An 11,177-nucleotide genomic window follows, 5' to 3' on the forward strand; every position below is an offset into this window, starting at 1 on the left:
TGCAAGTAAAAATTGCACTTTTTCTTAAATAAAATTATATACTTTTTTAAATCAATATAATTCCGAGTTTGAGCGCGCAAATTTTATACAACATACTATTTACTGTTTTGCTTAATTGATCGCAATTATAACAAGAAACATTATTATATTCTCAAATAACATCTTCGTGTTAAGATTTTCTCACTTTAATTAATCTTTAAAATACACTATTAGTGTTGCACTTGCATCAAGACAGCTGCATGAAGCACAAATAAAAAATTAAAGCACGTCTAATTATATGTATATTTAACTTTTGCATATAAATTAAAAAAAAACCGTAATTATAATACAGTTTTTTAATAATTAAAATACATGTCAGTATATTTATTTATACAATTAGGTCACTGACATTTAATTAATTTACAGCTCATTTAATTCTTAATTTAGAGCATAAAATAGAACCTGCTATACATGTTTGTTGCGTTATTACAAACATTGCAAATAAAATTATTTTTGTCGGACATAGTTACGTAGCGCGACACAAAAATAGCGATTTATCACTGTTTTCGACTACCGTAAATGGCTAATGCTCTTCGTGCTCCATATCCATTATAACCGATCCACTAAGTTTAGCTATCGGAAAACGGGGTAAAAGACAGCACGATATGCTATCGTGTTACATTTGTACCACGAAAGAATAGCAAGCTGCACCTTGCTTTCCATTCTCCTCGCCTCCGACTTGTATTTCGTGTGCTGATCAGATTCTATTGCAATTCTAGTGCAGTGATCTCAGAAAAGAGTATTAATTCTTTTCTTCTCTAAATCTGAATCAATGAATAGTCACTGATTCAGCAGTACTATTCACTGATTTAGATTTAGAGAGTTCGTAAATATATAAGATATACTCCAATATCCGACCACCGGCCTGCGTTTACTCTACCGATCTTCCGCCAACCCTCCGCCGGCCGGCGTCCACTTCACCGATCCTCCGCCAACCTTCCGCTGGCCTGCGTCCACTCCACCGATCCTCCGCCGGAATAATTTCATAAAATTATTTCATAATTTTTCTAATAGTTTAACAATAATGATCTAAATATATCTGTGACACAATTAAATATATATCTATGCATTAGTATGTTATACCAATAACGTAATACTTTATTCAGAAAACGTTTAGTTAATCTTCATCATAAGAAATGTGTTGGGACAGACTATAATCTACTTTGTGAAAGTGAGAGTAATTTATGAAGCATTGTCCATATTAAGTCGCAGAGATACCGATGTGTCGAGAATGAGAACTGAAGAAGAATCACGCAATACGTAGCACAATCAATAATTCAATTATCCGTCTAAAAGCATTTTTCTGATTGCTCCGTATTTTGGTAATAAAAGATCGTTTTCTTACACAACTTAATAAAAATTTACATATAGATGTGGAATATAGACGTAAAATATATTATTTATTACATCTATATCTATTTATAAACTAAAGACAATTTGTATAAAATAAAAAAGCATGACACAATACTTTAATAGCAAATTTTGGAATTACTTATATAGAATCAAAAATTAAGATATACGAAAATATCAAGGCGACTGTTTCTAAATTGTAACGATAAAACCCAATTTCTGTTGTAATATATAGATTGTTATCAAAGTTATGTAAATATTACATTATTTATATACTAATTATAAAATTAATGATTATAAAATATGTATAAAGTTATTTATATTGATATACGAGATTTATCAAGCAACAGTAGCTCCTCTTTCGCACAACATTTTCTTCTTGTTAACGCGTTTCCGTATTATTAATTTTTATTTTACAATGTCTAAAAGTGGTTTAAATTAATTAAAATAAGACGTCTATAAGATGCTTCAAAGATGTCATAAGTCGGATCATAAGAAGTCTTAAAGATGTCATAACGACGTCTCTCTGATAGTTTTATAAAATGTTTTATAAAAATATAAGATGTCTTTTAAAAACGTCTTTAAAACGTCTTTAAAACGTCGTAATGTTCTCTGAAGAAATTAAAAAATAAAATTACTCGTTTGTAACTATTTCGTACTAATTTTTACACTTTCTCTCTTTTTTACTCTTGTACAAGTCTTTTTTTATTTTCTTTCATTTTTTATTTTTTTTAATGTAGTTCATAAACAACTATTATATTTACGTTGACTTCATTACTGTTTTTTCATAAGTAAGATTCGATACAATTAACGTTAATGGAAAAATATGTATTGAAAAGAATTAAATAATCTCTCATAACTGATTAATTTTATGACTCTAATAGTTGTATAGTCATCATCACGGTGAAATCAGTGTTTAATTAAATAAAATCTGATTTAATCCCAGCTTTACAATAGATATTCTAGATTTTTGACAGAGTACCAAACTGACGAGAAATAACCCTCCAATAAAAATTATTATGGCTTTTTATCGATACAAATGTATTTATTAACGTCCATCTAATAACGAAGATGTATAGCGAGGCTGACCGAGACAACGATCGCACTGAAGAAAATGAAAAGAACGCAGTGACATTTCGCAATGATCAAATTATGGGATTTCGTAATTATTATTATTTAACAAATATTTATCGCGATATCGATTTAATGTCAAAATTTATTTGAAAAATATTTAATACAAAGCGAAAATATGTTCAATCGAGAATGAGATAAAATACTCCGCTTTGCGAATTCTGATAGTTATAATCGGTGATAATATCGGTTTTCGAATTTCTGTCAAATATTCTCATAATTCTGTAATATGTAAAACGTTATTTTACTAAAAATAAAAATTTCTCTTATAATATTAATTTTAACTGTAAAAATTGTATGACTGGCGTCATGAACTCATTGCTAAAACCAGTGCTTTTGAGAATTTGGATTAATTCAATAAAATTCAGGTTTAATTCTGGTGATAAAATCTTTTCGTCGAAGCAACGATCGCAGTCAAGAACGTGGAAAGAACGTGATAACATTCTGCAAATATTTATTGCAATTTTAAATAAAATTAAATAAAATTGTGAATTAACGCATGACTTTATTTGTGAAAAAATCGGAAGCAATAATTGGGTTATCTCAAAAAATCAGATAACGTCCAATTTAACCAAAACAAGGATCTAACACTGATTAATAAATCAGTTAGTATCCAAAGATCTTTGAAAAATGAGAGTGTAGATCTACAATAAAAACTGTTTTCGCTCTCCACCGAGCAAAAACGAACCATTCACAACCGTTTATTGATAGTAATACAACGAATCAAGATCGATCGCAATTGTGCCCGAGAATATAAAAAGAACGCGATTATATACTAATTATTAAAATCGACGATATTTTGCACGTTATGGTTTGTTTATTCAGTTAAATCGACGGCGACGGGTTTAGCTCCTCCGTCATTGTAGTATTGATTGTGAGTCCCTCTATTTCGAGATCATATCCATGAAAGAGTTATCGTCGACAAAAAGTTATGTGATTATTGATACACTTAAAAAAATGACTATTGAGCGTGTACCAATTTGTCATTATTGCAGAATGTTTTAATGTATTATAAAATCAATACCAAATGTTTCATCTAACGATTCTAACGCATTATAATTTAATTAAATAAGCAATTAATATGTGAGAACTCAATGTTACTCCGATTCATTCGATCCGATGCTTCGTGTGTTGCTCTCTAATTTGTAAATGATAGTCAAATAACTCTTAAATCAACAAATAATTGTAAATGTTATGCAGATATTGAATCCAAATCCAAATACCGCTAATAAAATTATAATTATCATGTGTAAAATTTTATTACAATACGGCTTTGCCGGGAACTTACAATGTTTAATTATATGAAATATATAATTCTACTAAAGTGTAAAAATATTATTAATAAACGATCTCGTAATAAATTACGTACGATTTTACTTGAATTATTCGACTTGACGATTTATTTGTCACCCTGCTTTTAATTTTATGTTAGTGGACAAATTATATTTATATACCGCCTAAATGTTCTATAATAACCCTTTGTTTCAGCCTATCCTATTTGAAGCAACGGAGCTGCGTATTAATTTGCGTAGTAATATTATATTTATTCATAAGAGTTTTTTATATTACTAACATAATACGATTATGTATCTAAATGCAGCATATATCTAACATAACTTTTTCCGTTATCTCAAAATAAAATTAAAGATATTTTGTGACTCACCGATTGATATATAACAGTAAAATTATTGCTCTCTTCTTCCTTTTCTCGAGGATCCTCTCGTTGCGTCAATACAACACTCGCGGAAACGCAGATAATTTACATTGCACTCGAACTAATTGTCAAAATACGAATATTGCGCAATACTCTTGAGGTTAAAATTTACAATAAAATATCTGTATGTACGTGACCACTCTCTGTTACTTGAATCATTGAATTGATGGTTTGTGTGTTACGTGCGGAATATTTACTTCGATAAAAAACGATTATATATATCGATACGCTTGTAAATCGTTGACCACGTTAGCAAATGATCACGTATTGTAATAATCGTAAAGTTTAATAACGCTTTTTATCGCGTTTTAAGAAAAAAGACCGTACGCGGAGCGGTTCGCGTTGTTACTAGCTTGCTCGAGCGCTGGCGTACGAATGAGCGCGACGACTTTGTGTACGTAACGGTCCAGCTGCTCGCTGCGTAAGCAAAGGACAAGGTCGCACGCCGAGCGTTTTGCGTTTCGAAATATTTAATATACTGTAAAATAAATGCCGAATATTCTTTGCCTTGCTTCTCGAATTAATTTGGATAAGTTATTACAAGTATCTCGTTCTTTGTTTCGTAAATTCGATTTGGCGATTCGTATATTACTCCGTGTTCTTAATTCGAAATTACTCAGAGATTTACGCTTACATCGAAAGATACAAAACGTGAAAAAGTACAATTTGAAAACCAATATCGTTGGAATGCATATCGCCTGTAAATACTACACAATGAAAAGATAATATATTGTTATGTTCGCTATCGCTCCGATCTCTGCTTTATATGAATAAATCACACCATTAAATTGCTTTGATAAATATCCGTTATTTCTATTTACGAGTTACGATCAATAAATTAATAAATCACGGATAGATAAACTATTGATAAGAATAATCGCATTTGATGTACTCAAATTGTGTCTTAAAAAATAATGCTACAACCGTTAAAAACTATACAACTGAAATTTAAATATAATAGGCAATACATTTCGAATGCATAAATCTTGCGAAATATTTATATATACAGATTATTAATAAAAAATCTATGAATATTTTCCACTACTTATCATTATATCGCTCGCTTCGGCGATTATTCCGTGTTCTCAATACGGAAATGGATACATTACATTTGTAGCGATAAAAAATTCTAAGCGTGAAAATCCAAACATGAAAAAAAATTATAAAATAGGAAAAATATTATAAATAATAATTAGTATAATTTCTATCCTTTATCACTTCGGCATTTATTTTAAATAGGTATATAATGCCGGTATATTGCGCAAAATATATGTAGTAATTCAAAGTTTTCACAGTTTTAATACTGTGGAGATTACTTCTTCATCGTTGGTAAAATTTTTTCCATGAAAATCAGTCTTCAATTTTGAAAATAAAATATAATCACTAGGGACAAAGCCGGAATTGAATAGGCGAGCGATGAAGAAATAATCTCCGCAATATTAAATTATTTTAAAAACAAAAAGATAGAATTCTGTTTAATAATATAGAAAAATTAAAATTCACCATTCTGAAAAATGTTTTAAAACAAAGGGTGCACATGGCTATGTTAAAAAATAAACATGGTTTTATCTTTTTTTTATATCGTTGAGCCTAAAACTTTTGAACTACATATTTGCGTCGATAAATAGTCGGCGCAATAAAATTCTTATAAAACCTGATTACACTGTTTGATGATCACTTACTGTTGATTATGTTTCAGGAGATGGTACGAGAAGCATCTCGCGTCTCTACTTGTTCACACGAGTACTGCTGAGTAATAGCAGTTGTCGACTGTGTCGAGTGATAGCACAGCAAATTTGGATATGCAGCGACACGCTATATAAGGCACAAAACAAACACCAAAAGCCACGCATCAACTGACTTGTTACAATACTAAAATATTATCGAAATGCTGCTTGAAGTATGATTAATATATATAGTAAACTTTTATACTAAAAATATGATAAATACCGAAATATAATTAAGAGATAAAAAAAAAACAGAATGGAAATTTAAGACAAATATTTTTCTAATCATTGTTTTGAGTGTTTCGTGTGTACATACATGATAACTAAGTGTTTTTTGACTTAATTCCTCCTCTCTTCATTTATGAAAAGCGTCGCTATGATATGGAAACTAATTTCAGACAGACTTTGTGTAACGTAGTTTAACAAGCAATTAATGGTGCTTGCAAAATACACAGGCGTCACGTTAAAGCATTATCCTGTGTTTCGTTACTGGTTTCGGATGACCTACTCATTGAACACGATCTTCGCATCCTCACGACAATATTGACAGTAAAACGCAAGGCTTAAGAACCTTTAAGTAACGTGACGCTACTAAGGATGCGAGGCCGCAACGTGTCACTATGACGACACCCCTTACATACATATACTTTTGTTTCAACTAGTATATCTAATGGAATTAAGAGACTTCTTCGTCTTCAGAAAATATAAATCCTTGCGATAGGAAGGGATCTACATCCGAAAGGATTTTAACCTTAAACGTGCTGCTTTTTGTATTCGAGTAATATAAGTTTTTTTTATCTGCAATGCAATTATGAATGCAATAAAGAAAACACAATAAAAAAAGTCTTTCTTTATTATATCACTGGTATATTTTTCATGATAAGAAATTTGTATGTTCGCTGTTAATTAAAAATATCGATGTATCGGTGGATCGATGTATACGAGAAAAATAAAGAGAAAGATCGAGATCAAATGTAAAATAAGAGTAAAAATAACTCAAAGTGAGAGATACAAAATTTTATCTATGTATATTTTGCTGGTAGTTTCAATTACGCATTTCCTACTACCTATAAAACCATTTTAGATTTTATATAAATGTAAATCAGATAAAATTCTGTAAAATTTTATACAAAATTTGATGTGATCAGATAAATTAAATGTAAGCATAAATAAATAAATATTCGAAAACAAAAATTTTGTGAGATATTTTTTCTGCCGACCTAGATTCGAAATATTTTATCTTTTGCCTTAAGATATTCGCAGCCTCATTTCTATAATTATTACAAAAGCACAATAAATGAACCTTTAAGCTTATCATGATATATTCAAGAACTTCTCATGCTTATGAGTAGAACAGTATTTTAATATGCAAGAGTATATAAGAGACTAAAGTGCACTTAAAAAATTACCACGAATAAACTCCCGTGGCGAGTTGTAAGAAACTATTATAAATCCGGCTTGCAACGTCTTTCATAACTTCTTAGAAGATTTTACTTTTGTACGCACATGTATACATTTACGTGCCCGAAAGTTTCTGCAAATTATGTTTAAATAATTTCCGGAAATTATGTTATTCCTTATCAAAAAGTAACGTTTTTACATTATATTCTGTTGGCCAGCAATATATTAGCACGCTATTTTATGTTGAAGGTTTATTACTTGCTATATAACGCTTTAACGGTCGTTTTTAATGCTAATATTGTCATTTATCTTATTATCGGATCCTTTCGGTCGTATAATATTATATCATCGACCAGTTTCTTTACTTTATCATTATAGCTTATGCATAATTCAACAGGATTGCAACTATTTTTACCCCGAAGTATACACTTTCTTCTCTGACAATGGAATAATATTACGCGCTACGTTACAGAAATTACTTACGAATTTATATTACTCCAGAATATATCAATTCAGAATATAATTACGACTGAAAGAATGAAAGAAGATATGAAAATTACCGAGCTTTTCTTATGCAGAACGTTTCAGAAAATACCCTTATTGCAAGAGGAAAAGACATGCATTGCATAAAAGTCCTCTATGTTGCAATTAAGAACTCTCCAACTTTTTTAATCTACATTTTGTATTTCTTAACCAGTTGACAGATTAAAGGGCGCATAAATACTTCAACATTTCACATTTTTTATATTTATGCAAATTTAGATTTTATGCAAGGAACTCGCGAGGAACTCTTCACGTATTGCATTTTCTTTTATTCGAGCACCTTACTGTTCATGACACTCCATAACTTGAAAAACTTTCCGGGACTTCTAAAATTTTCCTGTATCCACAGATGTGAGAAGTATGCAAGTGGAAGCCGGAATGGACTTAAGGAAGAGATAAGCTTGCCTCAAAAGACTTCGCCACATAACGAAGATTTATTCCGCGGACGATTGTAACCGACTCGCGCTTTACTTCGACATCTCATACCACTCTTTCGCATTCTAGTTTCAAATTTTCATAACTTAGAATACAAATCATTATATTCCTTCGATATTATATTATATTAAAAATGTGCCGCATTTAAAATAACTCTTAATCCATAAAATATTAATAAACTATTTATAAATTCTGTTAAACTTATAAGTTCGATAATTTACATTTTAAGAATTTAAAGAAGATTTCGCGTTCTCTTATTGAGAAAGTAACATATAATTATTATAAAAAAGAAAAGGATAAGAAAATACCACGAACCATGTAGAAACCATGCGATTATTTTTATCTTAAAGAACAATTATTGTTTTACGTAGTTCTTTTAAATTATCTTTAAGCACGAGATAACACTTCATTTCTCAGGGGATCATTTAATACGGTGGCTACTTATATCAACTAACGATCGCTGCAACACGCGAAAGTCCGAGATCAAACTCGGTAGATTTTAGTTTTGTGAGCTGACCGAGAGACCACCACTCCGTGTGTGTTTGAGAGTCGCGTGCAACAACCTCGCTTGCTACATGTCAAATAATCGATAAACGTCAGTATAGTTAGCGTGTGTTGTCGATATTTACGAATATCTAAATTTTGCTCGTCTATTCGGAAATGCATGAGAGAGAAAAGGTTAACGTACCAGTTATTTTTCATATTATAGTTCCGATTTACTTTTAACTCGCGTAAATGTAGCATATTTATGTATCTTTACGTATATTATATGTATTGTTGCTAATATACAATATATCTGTTTGTTAATTGTACAACGCTAACTATTATCACAGAAGTAACGAGATGAAAATTCTGGATCATAATATATATACAGTGTTCTCCAGTTACAAAATTATACTATCAGAAACTCAGCAGACTCAGCTTTCAAGAACTGTTCTAGCAATTCATGGAGAATGAAAGTTAAACGAGAACGAGAATGAGATAATATTTTACGAAATCGTGTGTTTTAGCTTTCGGCAACAGATAAAAGTCGAGACGCGCTGGCTCCAGAAAAGGGTGAATTTCTAACTGGGGCAAAAGGTGATGCGCTCGTTTTAAAAAAGGGGTGATTTTCTAACCAGGACAAGAAGTAATCTTATAACCGAGAAGTGTTGTACGCACGCACGCGGATAAAATATATGTCTTCTGATTGGGATGATATTACTTATAAATCGCATATACTTCCATTTGACCTATGAGATGTGCATTACAAAGAGAATATGTCAAGTATCATATGACTAGTTAGCAATTGAATGTTCTTATTGATCTGGAGTGTACAATATTAAGCAGCCTCGAAGAATTCTCGCATAATTTGTTGCTTTTAGCCACCAATAACAGAAAATTTTCCTACCCGCATCGATGCGTTTATTAAAATAAGCTTTGCAGTTAAAGAGGTAACAGTTTAAAATAAAATTAATGCCCAAAAATAGTAATTTATATTTTCATCGAGTAACTTCTGTTTTTCGTTCAAAGTTAAGATATTATTTTCTTATTTTAACAATATACATAGATATTCCATAACATTACCGTATAACCGTCATTTTTTGATATTTCATGATAATCGGAGAGACATGTAGATTTTCTACGAGATACTTTGAGATTTTTAAAAAGTAAATCCTTATAGATCTCATATCAAAAAACTTGTTTTTATTATATTAAAATTTTCATTTTAATTTAATTAAAAAATTTTAGATGTAATGAATGAGACAATTTATTCAGTATATTATGATGTAGAATGTTTTAAATTGGAGAAAATCTCGTAAAAAAACTTATTTTTATTATATATTAAAATTTTTATTTTAATTTGATTAAAAATTTTAGATGTAACGAATGAGATAATTCATTCAGTATATTATAATGTCGAATGTCCTAAATTGGGGAAAATCTCATTAAAAAACTTGTACTCGATGGGCATCAATTTCAAATGAAGCAAAATTCGATATGTGACATTTACTTCTCATAAATCAAATACGGAATTATGAAATCACGATTTAATTTGTTAATAAAGATATCTGTAGCAATCGCGTCCAATAAAAAATTGAAGTTTATTAAAATTATTATATACCTATACTAAAATCAATTTTGATTAATAGCACAAACACACAAAAAATAAAAAGTGTCTTGGCCGAGACACTACACTAGTGTATTTCCATGTATTTTGACCCGCTGAATCCGAATCCGAAGTCAGAATTGTCAGATTGGCTCTCAGTTCCGAGCAAACCTCAAAAAAAGTTCAAAACTCCACGAAACGAACACTTTTTTTTTAGGTTTACTCGGAACTGAGAGCCAATCTGACAATTCTGACTTCGGATTCGGATTCAGCGGGTCAAAATACATAGGAATACACTAGTGTAGTGTCTCGGCCAAGACACTTTTTATTTTTTGTGTGCCTGTGTAGTTAAACTTCTTCATGTTTAAACGAGATTACTGTACAATATTTTCACAGCATACATTTTACCGCTTGTGACGCACCTTTGTAGAGAATAACATAAAAAATTGAAAATTATATCGATCCTTTTTATTATGCAACCTCTTAATCGCCAAATAAGTAATTGCCAGTTAACATTTTCATCATTTTATCATTTTTCGATAATATCTGGAAACCAGTTGTTTCTCGGTTTTTTAGCACCGATATATCAAATTCACGGTGTTTAGCTATAATATTACGGTGTGTAACACCGTGCAATTTTTTAACAATCAAAGTTAAATTTCAGGTGCTCAAGCGAAAATATGCGGGAGTGAAAACGTTTCGCGGTGGATTCAATGTAACTGATCGCTTTCGATTCGAAAACGGAGCA

This window comes from Temnothorax longispinosus, chromosome 6 (genome assembly GCF_030848805.1).
Source record: "Temnothorax longispinosus isolate EJ_2023e chromosome 6, Tlon_JGU_v1, whole genome shotgun sequence".
In the NCBI taxonomy this organism is placed as follows: domain Eukaryota; kingdom Metazoa; phylum Arthropoda; class Insecta; order Hymenoptera; family Formicidae; genus Temnothorax; species Temnothorax longispinosus.